This window comes from Anolis sagrei, chromosome 3, assembly GCF_037176765.1.
Source record: "Anolis sagrei isolate rAnoSag1 chromosome 3, rAnoSag1.mat, whole genome shotgun sequence".
Classification (NCBI taxonomy): domain Eukaryota; kingdom Metazoa; phylum Chordata; class Lepidosauria; order Squamata; family Dactyloidae; genus Anolis; species Anolis sagrei.
Window position 1 is genome coordinate 94,553,982 of NC_090023.1, and position 19,742 is coordinate 94,573,723.

At 39.3% G+C, this 19,742-nt stretch overlaps 1 pseudogene; it reads left to right on the top strand.

Annotated features, from left to right (window-relative positions):
* The window catches only part of LOC137096567 (claudin-34-like), a 77,382-nt pseudogene extending 70,869 nt beyond the window's left edge, over nucleotides 1–6,513 (top strand).
* Nucleotides 6,514–19,742: the final 13,229 nt, after the last annotated feature.

The window sequence follows — 19,742 nt, forward strand, 5'->3', positions numbered from 1 at the left end:
CTACGACTTGGGGTGAACTTTTGAAGTTGAAATTATGCGAGGAACATAAATGTGAAATGAAATAACTACTTGGTTGTAAGTGAGGTTTACAGTATCATAATTACTGAGAGATATGTCAGACCTGTTTTTCATTCTAGTTAGGAAGCTGGAATCAAAAAATTGTAGGAATAGCATAGTCATTGGTACACACTGTGTTATTTGATGTACTGTGTTGGTTGAGCTGTTTAAGTAAGCAATAGAGATTTAGCATTGTAAGGTCCGGACTATCTCAGGTCTTGAGATTTCATGACCGAACTCTAAGATCTAAAGCCAACCACTTGTCATGGGACGAGGGTCAGGCCACATTAATCATTCTTGACTTCGGGAACAATTCCATCAGTATTGCCTTTGAAAAATCCTGCAAATCTCTTGAGAAGGCAGGTGAAAAAACATCAGTGTTCTGGAAGAAGCAAAGGCCATCCCATTTAACCGTTGTGGCACAATGGGTTAAAGCCTTGTGCCGGCAGGTCAGAGGTACAAATCCAGGAGAGCGCAGATGAACTCCCTCTGATCCTCTGCCATCAATTTCATTGGATCAGCCACATTGTCTGAATGCCTGATCACCATCTCCCAAAGTAGTTACTTTCCTCTTAGCTCAAGAATGGAAAATGGAATGTTGGTGGATAGCAAAAGAGATTTTTTAAAGATGGGCTTAAAACTAACCTTACAAGATATGGAATAAACACAGAGCACTAGGAAGCCCTGGCCCTAGAACATGCTAGGTAGAGGTCAGCTTTTACCAACAGTACTGTAAATAAGAGGCATGAACAGAGGGTGAGAAATGTGACAAGAAGGCACATCAAGCAACCCCTTGCAAGGACTGCTTTCCACCTGGAAATGTATGTCGTCACTATGAAAGACCATAAGGATTGGAAATAGATATCTACAGTCATTTACGGATCCATCACTAGGACACTACTTCTGGACAATCATATTTGGTCACAAGGGAGTGCCTATGAGGATGACATTAATCATTTACCACATTTACACAGATTATAGCATTCCAAGTTGAATGGATGAGACAATACATGTGCACGTGTGCATATGCACACACACACACTTTTTCAAGGTGCTGTTGCCCTGAGATTACTCTCCATTGCTCTAAGGGCTGGAAAAGATCAACCCCTCGGACTTTGGAAAGCTGTATAAGTTTTAAAGGCTGTTCCAATGAGGTTCACAAATTGAACTTGATTACTCAGTTCTTGTGGGTTTTTTCGGGCTATATGGCCATGTTCTAGAGGCATTTCTCCTGACGTTTTGCCTGTATCTATGGCAAGCATCCTCAGAGGTGAGGTCTGCTGGGACTGGGAAAAAAGGTTTTATATATCTGTGGAATGACCAGGATGAGACAAAGGGCTTTTGTAAGTTGGGCTAGGTGTGAATCTTTCAACTGACCACCTTGATTAGCATACAATGGGCTGACTGTGCCTGGAGCAAACTCTTCTTGAAAGGTGATTAGATGTCCCTGCCTGTTTTTCTCTCTGCTGTTTTTGCTGTTGTAATTTTAGAATTTTTTAATACTGGTAGCCAGATTTTGTTCATTTTCATGGTTTCTTCCTTTCTGTTGAAATTGTCCACATGTTTGTGGATTTCAATGGCTTCTCTGTGTAGTCTGACATGGTGGTTGCGAGAGTGGTCCAGCATTTTTGTGTTCTGAAATAAAATGCTGTGTCCAGGTTGGTTCATCAGGTGCTCTGCTATGGCTGATTTCTCTGGTTGGAGTAGTCTGCAGTGCCTTTCATGTTCCTGGATTCTTGTTTGGGCGCTGCGTTTGGTGGTCCCTATGTAGATTTGTCCACAGCTGCATGGTATACGGTAGACTCCTGCAGAGGTGAGAGGATCCCTCTTGTCCTTTGCTGAACGTAGCATTTGTTGGATTTTCTTGGTGGGTTTGTAGATTGTTTGTATGTTGTGTTTCCTCATCAGCTTCCCTATGCGGTCAGTGGTTCCCTTGATGTATGGCAGGAACACTTTTCCTCTGGGTGGATCTTGAACTTGATTAGCTCACGTCTCCCTCTCATCTACAGACTGCAGCTCCTAATAGACTGTCTATTGTTGCAACCACTTTTATTTTATAATCTCATTCAAAGGGATCCAATATTTATAGGAAAGTTCCTCTCTTATTGAATGGCATGGAGAAAGTACAGCACTAAAATCACACACAGCATTTCCTCAACCCCTCTGGAATCCCAAGACCTTCCATGAATTAATTTCCTCTCCTAGCAACCACCAGTACAGTTTCACTTTTAAATAGGTCACTTTTATTTGCCAGGGTTTAGATGTATAGCCAGTGATATCCTATGTTAAACATTTTCAACTAGCTGAGTATATCATGTGCAGTATGGTCTTTAGTTAATCATGCCTAAAAACAAAATGTGTTTTGTAAATTTGATAACTTGTTAGAGAAAACATGGACTCAGTTGGTTTTGATTTTAAATCCCAGAGTACCATAAGTAAATGTTGATTTCTTTATCTGTCTATCTCACGCAAAAAGAAGACAAAGGCTAAATGAAAAGTAGTGTTCAGACCTCAGGCTAAATACCCTAAAGGCACAAAATCCTATCTGATCTTGGAAGCTAAGCAGGGTATTCCTTAGTACCAATGAATAGCAGGTGCTATAGCCTATATTTCAGAGGAAGGAAGTGGTAAACAACATTTGAATCTTCCTTGCTTTAGAAAAATCTACGAAATTCATAGGTCACCAAAAGTTGACAGATGACATGAAGATGCATGCACTAAGACATTTTGAATGAATGAACCCAACATTTTTTTCATATCCGGAGTGACTTGAGAAACTGCAAGTCGCTTCTGGTGTGAGAGAATTGGCCATCTGCAAGGATGTTGCCCAGAGGACGCCTGGATGTTCTGATGTTTTCCCATCCTTGTGGGAGGCTTCTCTCATATTCCCACATGGGGAGCTGGAGCTGACAGAGGGAGCTCATCTGCACACTCCTTAATTTGAACCTCCGACCTTTCGATTGTTAGTCCTGCCGGCACAAGGGTTTAACCCATTGTGCCACAACGGGCATGAAACAAGTTAAATGTGATTTGGTGAAAGTTGCAGGATGATATATTCAAAAGCCTTACAACCTCAGAAACATTATATATAAAAGTAGTAGTTGCTACTAGCAACTACTAATAATTAAATTCCCTGTCATGTTTTTCTCTGGGGACACCAAGAGGACATTTAACACTGTTGGCATTTTTGTTGTTAAATAAAAAGAAATGCAGCTAGTTTTGAATTGAATCTTGAGTTCCTTCAAAATGCCTTGAAGAATACCTTGTTTTCTCTGCTTTAGTTCTACTTGCGTTTACTCCATCTCAGGCCTGGGTCTTGCCTAGTATCATTATTTGCTTAATGTCTGTTTGCATTCATTTTTCTAGATTCTCCCTGGATGACCAGCTCTTTTAGTCCTGAGACATAGCTATCCAGACCCTAGGTTCTAACCCCTGATTTCAAACATTTTTTAAACTGACAAATGTTGCTTGGCTTGGGCTGCCTAAGGATAGGAAGTGTATATTAGACACATAATCCTAGTATGATTACTTGGCCCTTGAGCACTTGGCCATTTCTACAAAGTATCTTTGTGGGGTAATCCTGCTGGGTGGGCATTTACATGTCCACCTGAACTCCTTAGCCCCTGATACTCAGAAATGCCACAGCTTGAAAAAAACGTGGCCCAGCTGGAAAGCTTTTGATTGTTATTGCTTTCCCTCTAGTGATCATTTGATCATCATAGGTCATTTTGGCAGGTCACTGCCTGTGATATATTAAACCAGTATTTTTCCAACTAACTTGCTTAACGAGATTAACAAAAATGTGGTTGGGAAAGCAGGACACATGGTATTTATTATTCTGTTTAGAAATGAAAACATTTTGGCTGAAAGACACCTCTTGTACATAAACACAAAAAGGCTTTTTCGACTAGAACTTGGCATCTCAGTCCTGCATGACCAGCACACTCTTGAGACATCTCCTCCTGTATTACATCAGATTTATCTGGGAAAAAGCCAGTGGGTTCTTAAAACAGCTTATATATTCATTATCACAATGAAATTGTCAGTATGCCATCAGTCACTGTCATACTATTGAAACATAGTCTTCTGGCTCCATTGTGGATCCATTTCTGTTAGCATTATAAATAGAGTTTTGTGCTACATCATTACTGAGCATTACCACTTACAATTTTGTGTCATGTGGACTTTTGTATAGCATCTAAGGTTTGCAAGGATCATCAAGGCTAGCTATACAAGGAAGCCACACCAGAATTCACTCTGGGCTGTTTGCTATTTTTGTCTTTCTGATCTCCTTGACTATATCCTGCCAAAATGTATTCCAGTCCAGGGGCTTCAGATGCAGAATATCGAAGCACATGCCAGGGTTTCACTTGTTTTTCAATGCTGTTTTAAAAGCCCTGTAGGTCTTGTAGTAGTAGGAATTGCAGATTTTTTTTTGTACAAAATCTGCAATACGATACTGATAAATGAACCAGAACACAGCTATTTTATGAATTTGTAACTTTCAACATTTTGCAGTATAGTTTTTATAACAAAAATGCCTGCACAGAAAAAAGTAGAAAAATTCTAATCATAGAATCATGGAGTTGGAAGAGACCTCATAGGCCATCCAGTCCAGCCCCCTGCCAAGAAGCAGGAACATTGCATTCAAAACACCCCTGACAGATGGCCATCCAGTCTCTATTTAAAAGCTTCAAAAGAAGGAGCCTCCACCACACTCTGGGGCAGAGAGTTCCACTGCTGAACGGCTCTCAGAGTCAGGAAGTTCTTCCTAATGTTCAGATGGAATCTCCTTTCTTGTAGTTTGAAGTTATGTAGAAAAATGTGGAGATTGGTGCCTGCATTTTCCAATGCCTGTTTCTTACCCATAAGGAAATGGGACAGAAACAAACTGAACATTGAAAACAACAAAAAAAATGAGAGAAGCCAGAGCTAAGAAACACATCCTTCCTTGCACAGGAGTTGTGGCAATCATCTAGAAAAAGCCATATTTTCAGGAAAGACATCATCTGTGGGCTTTATATCTATTTGAACAGTTTGTCTTTCTATAGAAGGAATTCAGAAAAAAAAACTTTTATTAGTATAGTGAATCACACCATTATGCATAGTCGATTTACCAAGAAATCTCCGTAAAGCTATGGCAAGCTGATTTCCTAAGCAACTTTCAGTGTTCAAAGTTCCAAGAAGGGTGACACAGCTCATTAAAAGACATTCTGGCATCCTCCATTTCATATATGATAATGTTATCCTAGATGCTATCTATCACCTGGTTGAATCCCATCCTGCACAGGTCCAGTCCCTGTTCCCTGACTGCCTTGTGACTGACCAGGAGCACTTCTATGTTGTCTGGATCACATCTCAATTTCTTTGCCCTTATCTAGTCCATTCCTGCCAACAGACAAAATGTCAACAGAAGAAATTAATCTTGACATCCGTTACAGCAGGTTACCCATTTCTGTGGGTCAAGTAGGGCTTGGGGCCATTTGTAATAGAAAATGTTTTTTTTCCAACGAGGAGAAAGTTTTACCTATGTATCATAATTTTTCCGAAACAGATGGGAAGTTCCTATGTGAGATAATGTGCATGTGCATAACTCCATAAACAGTAAACACATGTTGCCTTATTTCATTATCTGCAGTTTTCTCAGCATAGAGATGGAGATTGGACTTGGCGGAAGGTCACTTTCCAGGGGTGGTCCGACTCATCCAACTGGCTAACATCCCTTTGAGTGGCTTTGTCCTTGCTGTGATTGGTTGGGTCCTGTGCCTTACCACAACAGGAATAGAGGATTGGAGAGTCTGGCATCCTCTGCCTGGCACCGGCACTGACAAGATCTGGGTTGGGATCTGGGGAATCTGTTTTGTGAGACCTCCTTCTGAAGGTGAGCCCATGAAGAGGCAGTGCCTGGAATTCCTGGATGAACATTGATCCCTTCCAAAAGAAATTTTCATCGCACAGGACCTGATGTCTTTAGCTACCATTGTACAATCCTTAGGTCTAGCTTTTATGTCTTTTGCCTTGTGGAACCTTTTCCATAATAGAAGACCGAAAATGCTTTGATTGTTTTTTTCTGAGTTGGGGGAGTTCTAAATTTGCTCTCTGGTTTCATCATTCTTATCACACTTTTGTGGAATATGTATTCAGTATTGGTAAACGAACAGATTAATTTCCCTATTGATTTTCATTTGCCTATTCTTCCATATGAAAAAAACTATTGGTTTTACCATCTAGGTGGGTTTTTTTTTTTTTTTTTTTTTTGCTGCAGGGTTCCAGCTGAAAAATTCTTTCTTTATTCTCAGTGTAAAATTTCAGATTAGGCCCAATATAAGCCATCCTATAATTATGGTCACTCTGACACAATCAACTAGTAGCAGTGACACTGAAACCTGTCCCCATTGTGGATCATCTGTATCTCTTGAGGAACTCCTGTCTGAAGAACAACTTTTTAATGTTTAAAGGGATGTGAATATTTTAAATGGTAGCTCTTTTTAATTGCATGCTGATTCAAAAAATTACATTGAGCTGTTTCTGTTTTCACTTTGGTGAAAACAGAATATTGCTTAAATATGTTTAAAAGTAGAATGAATTGGGTTTTTTTTCAAAGTTATTTTTATTTGGAATATATTGCTCCCTAGAGCAGAGCTGAAAGAAAGATAGAGAGAAAACTAGAATTCCCCATTGATACATGGGAAGAGTGGGAAAAATACCATATAGTAAAGTGAATGAAAAAATGAACGAACCGATAAAAGAGAGAGAAAAAAAATAGTGCAGAACTTCCAGGATCTTCCAGGTTAGTAAAATTATCATAATTGTTTATTATTATTATTATTATTATTATTATTATTATTATTATCTTTATTTGTACCCCGCTAGCATCTCCCGAAGGACTCGATGTGGCTTACAAAGCCCAAGGCCTCAAACACAACATAACAATACATCACCTAAAGAAAATTAAAAACAGTTAAAGCAATATTAAACAACAAGCAATAAATAATACACCATGACACTATAAAACTGGGCCGGGCCAGGGTAATGGGTACAAGATTAAAAGTGCTGATGTGACAGATGATATGTAAGGATTATAGGGTAAGTGCAGTGTGCAGAATGCAGCAATCTTAGTTCTAATAAAGTGCTTCTGGGACTTGTTATTGGAGATTCCTATTCTGGAAAGGCACATCGGAACAGCCAGGTCTTCAAGTTCTTTCTAAAGACTGCCAATGTAGGGGTCTGTCTAAGATCTTTTGGGAGGGTGTTCCAGAGTCGGGGGGCCACCACAGAAAAGGTCTTGTCTCGCGTCTCCACCAAGCGCGCCTGTGACGCAGGCGGAATCACGAGCAGGGCCTCTCCAGATGAACGAAGTGAGCGCGTGGGTTCATAAATGGAGATGCGGTCATGCAGGTAGGATGGTCCCAAACCATTTAGGGCTTTGTAGGTAAATTCTTGAGTTGGCGGCTTCTTGGTGATCGTCCCTCAAGATTCATTTAAGGCATATTAATATAAATTTCTTTGTATTATTTCTTAATAAATTCTAAGAAACTTTTCCAATCAGTTCTGGGAGGTTTTATACAATTTTGTGCTTTTACATGTATTGTAGCAACCATAAAGTGCAAATGAGTTAGTCAGTGTTCCAATGGAGTTGATTTAGGGTGTGCTAGTCCTCCTCCTGACTTATTCTATCACAAGCTTTCATTGATATAAACCCATTTCTTCAGCTGCAATAATTAATACTGTCAGGAAAGAACACATTACAAAATGTATGATTTCTTTGGTGAGGAAAAATTAGCCATAGGACATAGAATGGTCTTAGTTGATGCAGCATCCACAAACAATTACTATAAAATAACAACAACACAATAAATTCTTTTATTGTCCCAGAGTGTATATATGCTTGCTTTAAATGGAGAAAACATATTTTCAAATGATTGAAAATATATTTTCAAACAGATCGCAGCAAAAGGAACACTCACACTGGAAGAACCGCAAGAGTACAGGGCCTCCAACAGACACAAGCAGCCTCTGTGCCTCTTGGCTCAGAGCCTCCGCCTGCATGCCTTTGCCTGCTTGCCAGCTGCTCTTCTCTATTTTGGGAGATTGCTGTCCACTGAAGAAGTTTGGGTTAGTTCACTTTGTGTGCTTTTTATTCTTGTTACTATATGTTTCATTCAAGAAGAGAGAGATGGAGAAAGCAAGAGAGAGAGCGAAGGAGACTGGAATTAGTACTGTATCTACTGTGCAGTATGAAGAAAATGATGCTATTTTGACTTGCTGTTACACTGACCAACACACATTTTATTGCCTGAAATGTCGTTCCTTGCCACATCTTTGCATTTCAACCATATTAAAGTTGGCTTTTCTTTGTTTACTGTTGCATCTGAATGTGCATTTATACATTATTTGTCATTTATGAAATAAATTTTCTTATTTAAAAACATGTAACAAAAAATGGCACGGTTTTCAGAGGGCCGGAATGGATTAATAGCATTTCAATGGGAAAAACTGCTTTGAGATAAGAATTTTTTGATTTAAGAACATGGTCACAGAATGAATTCAAATCAATGTATCACTGTACTAACCAGTGTAAACATAATCAGAGTTTCACCAGCCATGAAATGTCACTGTAAAATAGAAGTCTAGGGAAGTGAATGATTTTGTCTTTTCTTTTAGAGAATCATAAGAGCTGGGAATCTTTGTGGTCAACAGATGGGGTACAAATAGATGAAATGAATAAATAAGCTGAAAAGTGCTATCATATTGGATACAAATCAGAATATTTTTTACCCCACTTCCCTTAATGTCACCAGTTTAGACACAACTTAAATCGCAGTGTAACTCTACAGATACCTTCTTTTGAGTCTTCATTGCCTTCAGGAACTGATTTGCTCACTCATTTTGAATATTGCTTGAAAGAAGATCCAATTTAATTTGCCAAAGCAGCTTTTATGCCAGGCATCATTTTGTTGCCAGATATTCAGAGCACCAGGAGAAATGGTTAAAGCAGAAACATGGAATTTTGTGAATAGGTTTCTTGTGATAAATCTTGAGTTCATAAATGAACATTTGTGTATATGATTCCTGTTTCAGCCAAAAATCACAGCTGGCCATAGCAAAAGTTGTTGAGTACTGCTGTACTCTTCAGTGGCTTCTACTATTTTTAGCTCAGGCAGCAGTCTTTCCCTTCTCTTCCACTCAGAGAGAACGTCTTCAATTTACTGAGAAATCTAAAGCAAATCTGAGACATGTATTTTTCTTCATGAAATGGAGCAAGCATAATCATTTTCACTGTCAGTAAGGATGTGTGTGTACACAGTCAATTTCCTTTACTCTATGGCTTGTGGTGGAGTTTTTATTAACTTTGGGACACTTACTGAAGAGTAAAATGTTATACAAAATACACTGATGAAATATGGAAGGAAAAATACTCATTGCTGATATCAAACATTTCCAAGTTACTTTCCACAAGCTATTTCAACTGTCAAGACATCACATTTGAACTCTGAAAGTCAGAACACCTTTCCTAAGACATTATTCTTTGTTTGCACACATTTGTGTCTCCCCCATTACAGGGTAGCTATTATTCTCTTGTGGTTACAGTATGATTCAGGCTTGTAATCATGAGTGCCTGTGTTGCTTTGCATGACTGAAAAAGTGCGAATTCCATAAATTTGGCATTGGTGGCCTTTTGGTTTCAACTACAGAATGATACCTCTGTCATTAAGTAGTAAAAGAAAGTGGTACGGTAGTCCATAAATAGTAAATCAAAAAGAAAAAAAAATACCAAAAAAGTTAGGATTCCATGAAGTTTCTTCATGGTCCAGAAAATGGACTTTCCTTGCTACAGGGCTCATCTCTGTTCCTTATGGCTGGTGATAGATCTTGAATTTATAGTGGTAGAGATTGTCCTGGCTGCTATAGCTTCAGCCAGTCCAGAGGTTGCCTTAAAATAACAACAACCTTACATAAAACCTGGGTGTTTAGTACAAAATTGCAGGAATCGTCTAAAAAGAAATATTGCACAAAAAGAGTCTTTGCACACAAAATGGTGATTTGGCACAACAAATGAATCAATATCCAAATTGCCCTTTGTATAGGTTGGTGTATTGTGCACAAATTTTCCCCAAAAGATACAGGTTTTAATAATTTTTAAAAAGCAAAAGTTATGGTGGTGATAGTGGAGTAGAGACTGGAATAATAAAAATAAAAATGTGTTTCAACTTAGATATTATCCCTCCTCACCTGCAAGTATGAAATAGTCAAATATTTATATCCCTTGAGAATATATTTAAATTTCTACTGTACCCTTCAGCATGCAAGAAGTAGTGTTGCTATTTCCTTGAATCATCTCAGAGTTACCTAACGCATGAAAAACAATGACATATTTGACACTAATGTGTTGTACTAAAAACCCAACATTCAGAGCAATATCACTTTAAAACATCAAGCATTAATGCCATAGAAAGAGAATATTATCAGTTCTTTTGACCTAAGTTCTGCATCTTGCAAAATACATTGCAGCCCTGTGACAATTTACAAACAAGTTAACCACAAATATGCTTTAGCACAGATGTGTTTGATTTCAAAGAAACATGTAATACTAGGAAATTGTTTTTTGAATGCACCATTAACAACAGCTTTCTCAATATAGTGGAGAAAGGGGTAGTTCTATGGATCATGATTGAAGGGATAGCTCTATAGAGCATGGTCACTTTGACTAGGGATTATGAGAGCTGTAGTCCTAAACCATATTTTCCAAACTTTGGCACAACATTATTAATCAGCCACAGAGTTCCAGTAATCCCAAAACTAAGTTACAAGTTGAACTGCTGTCATGGGATCCTTAACTTAGTATTATCATAATTTCTCAGACAGTGTTGTTGTGGCCTAAAGTGGAATGTGGAAAAGTTTGCGATACTGGTCCAACTCCCATAGGAGAAAGGCTGGGATGAAAATGTATTAAAGCTGTAAAATCAGGAAATCTATACCTTTTAGAAGCTATGAAGGCTATGGCTTTTGCTACAACAACAATAAAACAAAGTTTATTGAATAGTCCACTGACCGTATCAATATTAAAAACAAAAAACAAAAACAGAATAATTATCCAGGCATACAGGTACCAGAAGCATTGGTTCTGTTTACTAATGGCCAATCCCAAGAAAATAAACAGAATCAAAACAAATTGTCATTGCTCTTTTACAGAAAGAGTGTATTTATGGGGTGCCCTTTCTCTTCTGAACCCGTCATGCTCATTGCCTTTGCAGGATGTTACCTGCTGAGGGGAAGGACTGTGCGACTCTACAAGGTTAGCAGCCTCTGACAAGCTATCATTCACAGACCTTACTCAGTCTGACTGACTTTTATGAAATGAGCCAAAGGCTCAGCAGGAGAAAGCAGACAAATGAGAGACTGCGGGTCACATTTTCGTAGCCGAACACAACAGGTCTGAACTCCCATGGCAAAATGGAACATGGTGGTAAAGACAATATAATATGGAGAAATGTGTAAACATAACACCATTCAATCCAGAGATCAACAGAACTGAGTATCAAAAGACAGAATTAGCAATGCTAGTGGAAGATGATGTGAAAAGCACAATGACCATTGCTGCAGAGCTTTGGGGTTTACAGAATTTGGCCTCAAACTTGACAGGATCTTCTCAGCATCAGGAACTGGCTTGCATTCCACCATTCAAATGTATGAATGGGCATTCAGTGAAAGGGCAAAAAAGCCACAGAGGAATTTACAATGGATGTGCACAGCAAACTGTGTGAAATTGGCCAAGTTACAAGTTATATTATATCTGTAACAAACTGGATTTAGTATGTTAGAATAAATACTATTTGCAGTCTTGGCACTCAGATCCATGTCAACAAATAGTGTTTGAAAACAAGAAAGCTAGATCTGCTTACTACTAATATGGGTCAGATTGGAAGGGGGGGAAATCCCAATATGAGGAAAAAATATTTCAAAAACCAGTCTGGCCCCTATAGGTATTGAATAGCACACGAAAGGAAGATATAACCACTACAAAGATCAACAGGCAAGAAGGAGAGTGTCAATTAACTTTCAAAAGTAGAATTTGAAGTGCTAGAACAATTTAGTGAATAACTGAAATAGTTTACAAGTATGCTTTATTCAATGTCGATGGTAAATCTCCCCCAAATTTGCCTAGTTGGGGTCAAGGATCTGTTGGAAACATTTGCTGATGTTTCTGATATCTCCAAAGGGTGGATTAAAATCAAAGTTCCATTGATCTAGCATCTGTGTTTATAATTTTGTTTCCCTTCAGTTAGATATGCACCCACTGCCTTGATCTATATAATCAGTCTTCTAGATCATTGGTAACCAATTATATCTGAAATAACTTTTTCAAATAGGAAGTTTCTGAAACATGCTCTATTTTTTTTTATCATGACCTTGATATTCTTCTATAATGTATTCTTCCTGGACATTTGATATTATTTCAAGCAATTAGTGGTAACATCTCGTAGACTCTGAACAATTTAAAGAAGAAGGTTTTTAAGATCAAGTCAAGGAATGCTGGACGGGGTGCTGTGGTTCTTAGCTTTGATTATGTTTTTATGGATTTTAACTGTGAATTTTTAAAATACTATTTATATTTAATACTGTCTTAATGTCTGTATATTTTGAGATTTTTAATTGTATTAAAATGTTTTTAATGTAAGTCACTTTGAATCTCCTTATGGAGAGAAAGAGTAGGGAATAAATAAACATAATAAACATTGTTATTATGGTGGAGGATTGTCCGAACACAAACACCGCAAAGACTAAGACCTTCTGGGAGACCCTGCTCTCGGTCCTGCCATCATCACAGGTTTGTTTGGTGGGGATGAAAGAGAGGACCTTCTCAGTGATTGCCACCCAGCTATGGAACTCCCTTCCTGGAGTTCAGCCCCCTCCTTCTTGTCCTTCAGAAAGATGTTAAAGACCTGGCTTTGGGACCAAGCCTTTGGGACAATGCAAAGAGGCAATAATAGGAAATCTACTTTGCTGACCAGAGCCAGCTTGGTGTCTTGAGATGGTTTTAAACAGCTGATTTAAGTAGATACAAGTGATTTTAATGGTTGTGTACATTTACAGTTTTATGTCCCGGCATCAAATGTTTGCCGTATATATGTTTTCCTCCGCTCTGAGTCCCCTGCGGGGTGAGAAGGGCAGAATATAAATGTTTCAGATAAATAAATAAATAAAATAATGTTTTAGATAAAAATGGTTTTCTTAAAAGTTTGAAGAAAAACTATTCACAACTTCAGAATTGAAAATTAATATAAGTTAGACATTCAAAATCTAGTTCACCAACATACATGTTAATAACTGGAATAATTTAATTGGTGATGTTATTATTAATTAACTTACTGAAATATTAGTGTGATACCAGATCACGTGGCCTCTAAAGAATTTGAGATGGTGACTAAGCACAGTTTGCTATTATGCCACCTACATATTCTCTTCATTTGCTCTTCAAATTTAATAAAGGTAAATAAGGATTTATTTAATATTTATTTCACTTAGAGCAGTGGTTCTCAAACTGTAGGTCCCCAGATGTTTTAGCCTTCAAGTCCAAGAAATTTTAACAGCTGGTAAACTGGCTGGAATTTCAGGGAGTTGTAGGCTAAAACACCTGGGGACCCACAGGTTGAGAACCACTGACTTACAGGATCCTGCTTCACCACAAGCTTGGAGAAGAGGGATGGCACTGACATCCTCCCTTCCTGCCCTCCTGCCCCTCATTTCCCTTTCAACTTACCAAAGGAAGGTTCAGAAAGACTTGGAGCTTTTCCCCTTCTCTCCTCCCTGGAAGAGCCAACAGAGGACCTCGGAGTAGGAATCCCCCCTCCCTTCCCCTCCCCAAAACCCTTTTGAGGAGGAGGGAGGAAGAAAGACTTCAGTCCCCAAACAGAGCCTTCCTCTGAGAAGTGGAGGGGAAATAGAGGGCTAGGAAAGGGAGGCTGGTAGAGCCCATGCCCATCCCTGCTGATCTCTAGACACCCCCCCCCCCCCCCGCCACAAAATCTAGCCTGTTTGGAAGGTCCCTCAGAAAGCCTCAAATCTTTTTCTTCTATGAACCCCCATTTTAGAGAGAGGACTAGTCTACAATGGCTAGTTGGAAAGAACACTACCCAAGCCTCCTGAACCATAGCGCCAATGTGGCAGAGATACAGCTTAATGGTGTAACATTAGAAAATGTTGACCATTTCCACTACCTTGGCAGCCACCTCTCTATCAAAGTCAACATCGACACCTAAATACAACACCGCCTGAGCTCTGCGAGCGCAGCATTTTTCCAAATGAAGCAGAGAGTATTTGAGGACTGGGACATCCATAGGGATACCAAGGTGCTTGTTTATAAAGCTATTGTCCTCCCAACCCTGTTATATGCCTGCGAAGCATAGACTGTCTACAGACATCACATGCAACTCCTGGAACAATTCCATCAGTGCTGCCTCCGGAAAATCGTGCAAATCTCTTGGAAAGACAGGCGGACAAACGTCAGCATGCTGGAAGAAGACCACCAGCACTGAAGTGATGGTCCTCCGCCATCAACTCTGCTGGACCGGCCACGTTGTCCGGATGCCCGACCACTGTCTCCCAAAGCAGTTGCTCTACTCCAAACCCAAGAATGGAAAACGAAATGTTGGTGGACAGGAAAAGAGATTTAATGATGGCCTCAAAGCCAACCTTAAAAACTTTGGCATAGACACTGAGAACTGGGAAGCCCTGGCCCTTGAGCGCTCCAGCTGGAGGTTAGCTGTGTCCAGCAGTGCTGCAGAATTTGAAGATGCACGAATAGAGGGTGAAAGAGAGAAATGTGCCAAGAGGAAAGCCATGTACACCATTCCTAACCCATGGTGATTGCAGGTCAGAGTGCACACAGTACAGCCAAGGCAAAACTACATCACCTCCCTGAACTGTCACCTGACCATCCATGTTGATGGCACTGCTCCCAGAGGGTCACAGAGAGACCTGGATCACCAAAAAAGAGAGATCCAATCTTCCCAACTATTTCCTTGTTGAAAGGGTGCTTCTGCAGTTGTTTGCATAGGGAACCCACAATGGACAGAGGCCCACACAAAACAGTGACATAGGTTCATATGTACAGGGGAAAGGCAATGGCAGCAGTGCCCCATGTGGACAGTGGACCTGATTGGACCTGATTCTGCAGTTCATACTGCCCCAAAACCATGGAGTTTCATGCAAATTCAGAGCCCCCCTGACTTTTCCTAATGTGGGTTAAAACCGATTAAAGGAAACTAAGAATGTGTCAAAAAAACCAACAAAACCAAGAATGATTGACAACTGGAAAATAGAGGGAGAAAATGTGGAGGCCGTGACAGACTTTGTATTTCTAGGTGCAAAGATTACTGCAGATGCAGACTGTGGCCAGGAAATCAGAAGATGCTTACTTCTTGGGAGGAGAGCAATGTCCAATCTCGATAAAATAGTAAAGAGTAGAGACATCACACTGGCAACAAAGATCCACCTAGTCAAAGCCATGGTATTCCCTGTAGTCACCTACGGATGTGAGAGCTGGACCTTAGGGAAGGCTGAGCGAAGGAAGATAGATGCTTTTGAACTGTGGTGTTGGAGGAAAGTTCTGAGAGTGCCTTGGACTGCGAGAAGATCCAACCAGTCCATCCTCCAGGAAATAAAGCTCGACTGCTCATTGGAGGGAAGGATAATAGAGGCAAAGTTGAAGTACTTTGGCCACATCATGAGGAGACAGCAAAGCCTAGAGAAGACAATTATGCTGGGGAAAGTGGAAGGTAAAAGGAAGAGGGGCCAACCAAGGGCAAGATGGATGGATGGCATCCTTGAAGTGACTGGACTGACCTTGAAGGAGCTGGGGGTGGTGATGGCCAACAGGGAGCTCTGGCGTGGGCTGGTCCATGAGGTCACGAAGAGTCGGAGACGACTGAACGAATGAACAACAAAATAATGTGTCTATACTATATAATTGCAGCAGCTTCATATCACTTTACCTATCATGCCACTGTTCTATGGACTTTTTGGAGATAGGCATATTTGGGCTTCTATATCCCTGCACAACAGGACTAGATCTCCCTAGCAGAAAAAAAAATGAATACCTCACAATCCTTAAGATTCCATAGACTATACCCATAGCAGTTAAAGTGAGTATGAAACTGCTATAACTCCATAATATAGATGAGATGTTGTCTGCAACTCCCAGTTACCATATAGCCCATGCTCAGTCCAATAATATCTGGAGTGCTAAATCATTTCAGACCTGGGAGTAGATACACTAAGAACGAGGAAAGGGGACATGATATTTTATTGAATGCTAAAAGAAAATTAGTTCCAAAAAAGTTCAAATTCTGTTTAATTTGTTTCAAAATACTGACTCTTGCACCCATAAATCTATAGTATCAAATGGTCTTACTTTAAAATAATTTAGAGTATTTCAAATATATGGCTATTTTAGTCTCTGAAAGATAGACAAAAAGATATGCAAATCATAATTATAACTTTTCCTTCAACAGAGGGAAAAATGTATGTGCTTAGATTCAGAAAGACATTTCAAGAAGGAATGTTCTTCATTGCTGCTACTACCGCACACAGATTAAATTAATTGAAGACCTCTGATAAACCACACTGAATTCAATAGAAATAACCCTCATTGATTATTAATGATCTTTCAGGCTGCAAAGAAAGAAGAATGATATTTAGGAAATTCTAGTAATTAATTACAATCCTTCTTGCCAAACAAAGACCAATGATAAGTAGACGTTTTGACAGATAGTAGTAAACTAATTGTCTTTTGAAGATATCAGAAAGTAACTGGATATTATTTAGAATCTATAAATCTTGAGATGGTTATCATTGTTTCAGTTTGTAATTTTAATGTTTATAATCTAAGAATTATATTCATATTCTTGGAGTTTCAATTTCAGTGTTATGACGCTGTATCTCTGAGATGAACTATTTACATTTGCCACTCCTTGTCTAGACCACTAATGGCTTTTAGACCGTGAAGAGCCAACACAACTTCAGACAGATGGGACCTTGGCAGTAATTAAATAATCACTACGATTCAGTTTTGCAGAAGAAATATAAACAGAGAGGACAACCACATAATTTCCTGTTAGTGAATGCCACTCCATAATCAGTAGGGGGAAAAGCCCAACCACACCCAAGCATAGACTTAAAATGTTTAAAGCCATTGCAATCAATTGACTTCAACGTGCTTAACCCAGGATTGGACTCTGGCTCATAGGCTTAGACAAATAAACTCAAGTTAAGTAATATATGACACACACACACACACACACACACACACACACACACATATATATATATATATATCTCCAAATATTGGATATTCTGTGCTTTCTTTTATTCGACCATGCCAGACATTTTGCTTTGTTTTGCTTTCAGCATAGGCCTTTTAGCTATTTGACTAGAAAATGTTGGCTTGTACACAGCACTGATGGAAGGGGAGTTCTGCTATTGGCAGCAAAATTGGTAGGTTCCAATTCATCCTCTTCAGAGCAATCTCTATGCACCACTAAAAGCTGCAGAGGAATGGCGGGAATTCTTCCTGCTTCAAGCCAGTTTACAGAAGGAAAGGGAAAGAAATGTATTTATTTATTTACAGTATTTATATTATGCCCTTCTCACCCCACAGGGGACTCAGGGCAGATTACAATGTACACATATATGACAAACATTCAATGCAAAAGACACACAACAGATATAGACAAGACAGTCAGAGGCTATTTAACTTTTCTGGCCGCCAGGGGAGCTGTCGCTTTCATCGTCCATCTGCAACACTGATGAAGTACTTCTGCATTCCCCGCATGCTTTGCTGGAGTGCTTTGCTGGAGTCTTTTTTATGGCCTCGTAAATTAGTTAAATTAGCCTCCCCACACATAGGTGGTACCTAATTTTCCTACTTGACAGATGCAACTGTCTTTCAGGTTGCAAAGGTCGACAACAAGCTACACAATTTTTCAAAAGCTCACTCCGACCCGGGCTGGCTTTGAACTCATGACCTTTTGGTCAGAAGTGATCTTAATGCAGCTGACACTCAGCCAGCTGCGCTACAGTCCTGGTGCACTAGTACAAATGACATTGTACTTGTGACCAGAGCTAGAATTATAATGGATTCATGACATTACCTCTTGCTTTAATGAAAAAGTCTGGAATCCTGGTGGTACTTATATTATACTTGTGTAATGGTTCTTTATGTTGATATTGCCTCCTATCCCATGCAGGCAATATTACAAAGAAAATAGTTTCATTGGCCAGCAGGACCTTGGCGATTTGAAATGTATCCCATAAAAATATCCTTTCTAGGAATTATTAAAGTATTTCAGGCAATTCTATGGTATGCTTCTACCAGAAAATGGTACTCACCCTGAAAGACCTAGCAAAGTCCTAGAAAGAATCCTTCTCTAGGAATTTTGTAGACTTTCCAGGGCAGCTCTATGATAACCTCTGGTGGAAGTTGTTCAATAGGATTAACTACTGTACCGTACATTATGCTCCCTTTTCACGTATTGTGCAATCGCGCCCACCATTAACAAAGTAATTCGAAAATTTTGGAAAATTCCGATTTTTTTTCTGGTAAAATCCGGAAATCATTTCTGAATCGAATTGTCAGCACCCCCTACATCCAAAGTGAGTTTTGAACCATTTTTTCCTTGATCAAACAAGCCTAATAAATTCAATAAAACTGTTAAAACTGTTGAAAATGTAGGGAATATAGTATCATAGCATTAAAAGAGACCACAAGGTTGACCCAGTCCAGCCCCCTGCCATGCTGGAATGCACTAAGTTCTCATGACAGATGGTCATCCAGCCTCTGTTTAAAAAAATTCTAAGGAAGGAGACTGCATCATACACACAGAGCATATTCCATTGTTGGACAGTTCTTACTCTCAGGAAATTTTCCTCAAATTTAGGTCGAATCACTTTTCCTGTAGTTTGAACCCATTGTTCCTTGACCCAGTTTCAAGCTTGTTCCATCTTCAGTATGACAACCAATATACCTTGTATATTGTAGAATAAAGGCACACAACAGCCAATACGTGGGAGGAGTCATTCAAATACCAAATTCTTCTAGTTTGTTTTAAATACTTCTGAACCCATATCTAGAGATAAAATTGGAAATGCATTCTAGCTTCCTCCTTCACCACTCAGGAATAGACTTTCTAGGACATGCACTAAATCAAATTATTCTGGCCTGCTGTGTTCCCTGCCCAAGAGAGACAGGGTTATAAATACATGTCAAAAGATGGCTATCTCTTTTCTTTGTTTTATAAATGACTTTTGTAAGTCCAAAGGGAACACGTCAGCAACTATATAAATGCAGTTTGCTGCTTGGTTAAAATAACGTGGCAGGTTAAGGAGTGAGTGGTAAAACACATCCATTGTTCAAGGTCCAGGATTTTTCTATTTTCTGTTTATCATATGGTATTCCATCCTTTCTTCGTGGAACTTGAGACAGTACACTGATACCTCCCTATCTTCTCTCCCCAAAAAACTAATATCACTATTCAAAGATATAGCTGTGTTAATGTATTTTTCCATTAAATGGCGTAAAACATCATTAGGGGCGGAATTATAGCAGTCTGACACTATATAGGCACTCCTGGTGGTGCAATGGCTTAAACCCTTGTGCTGGCAGGACTGCTGACCGACAGGACAGT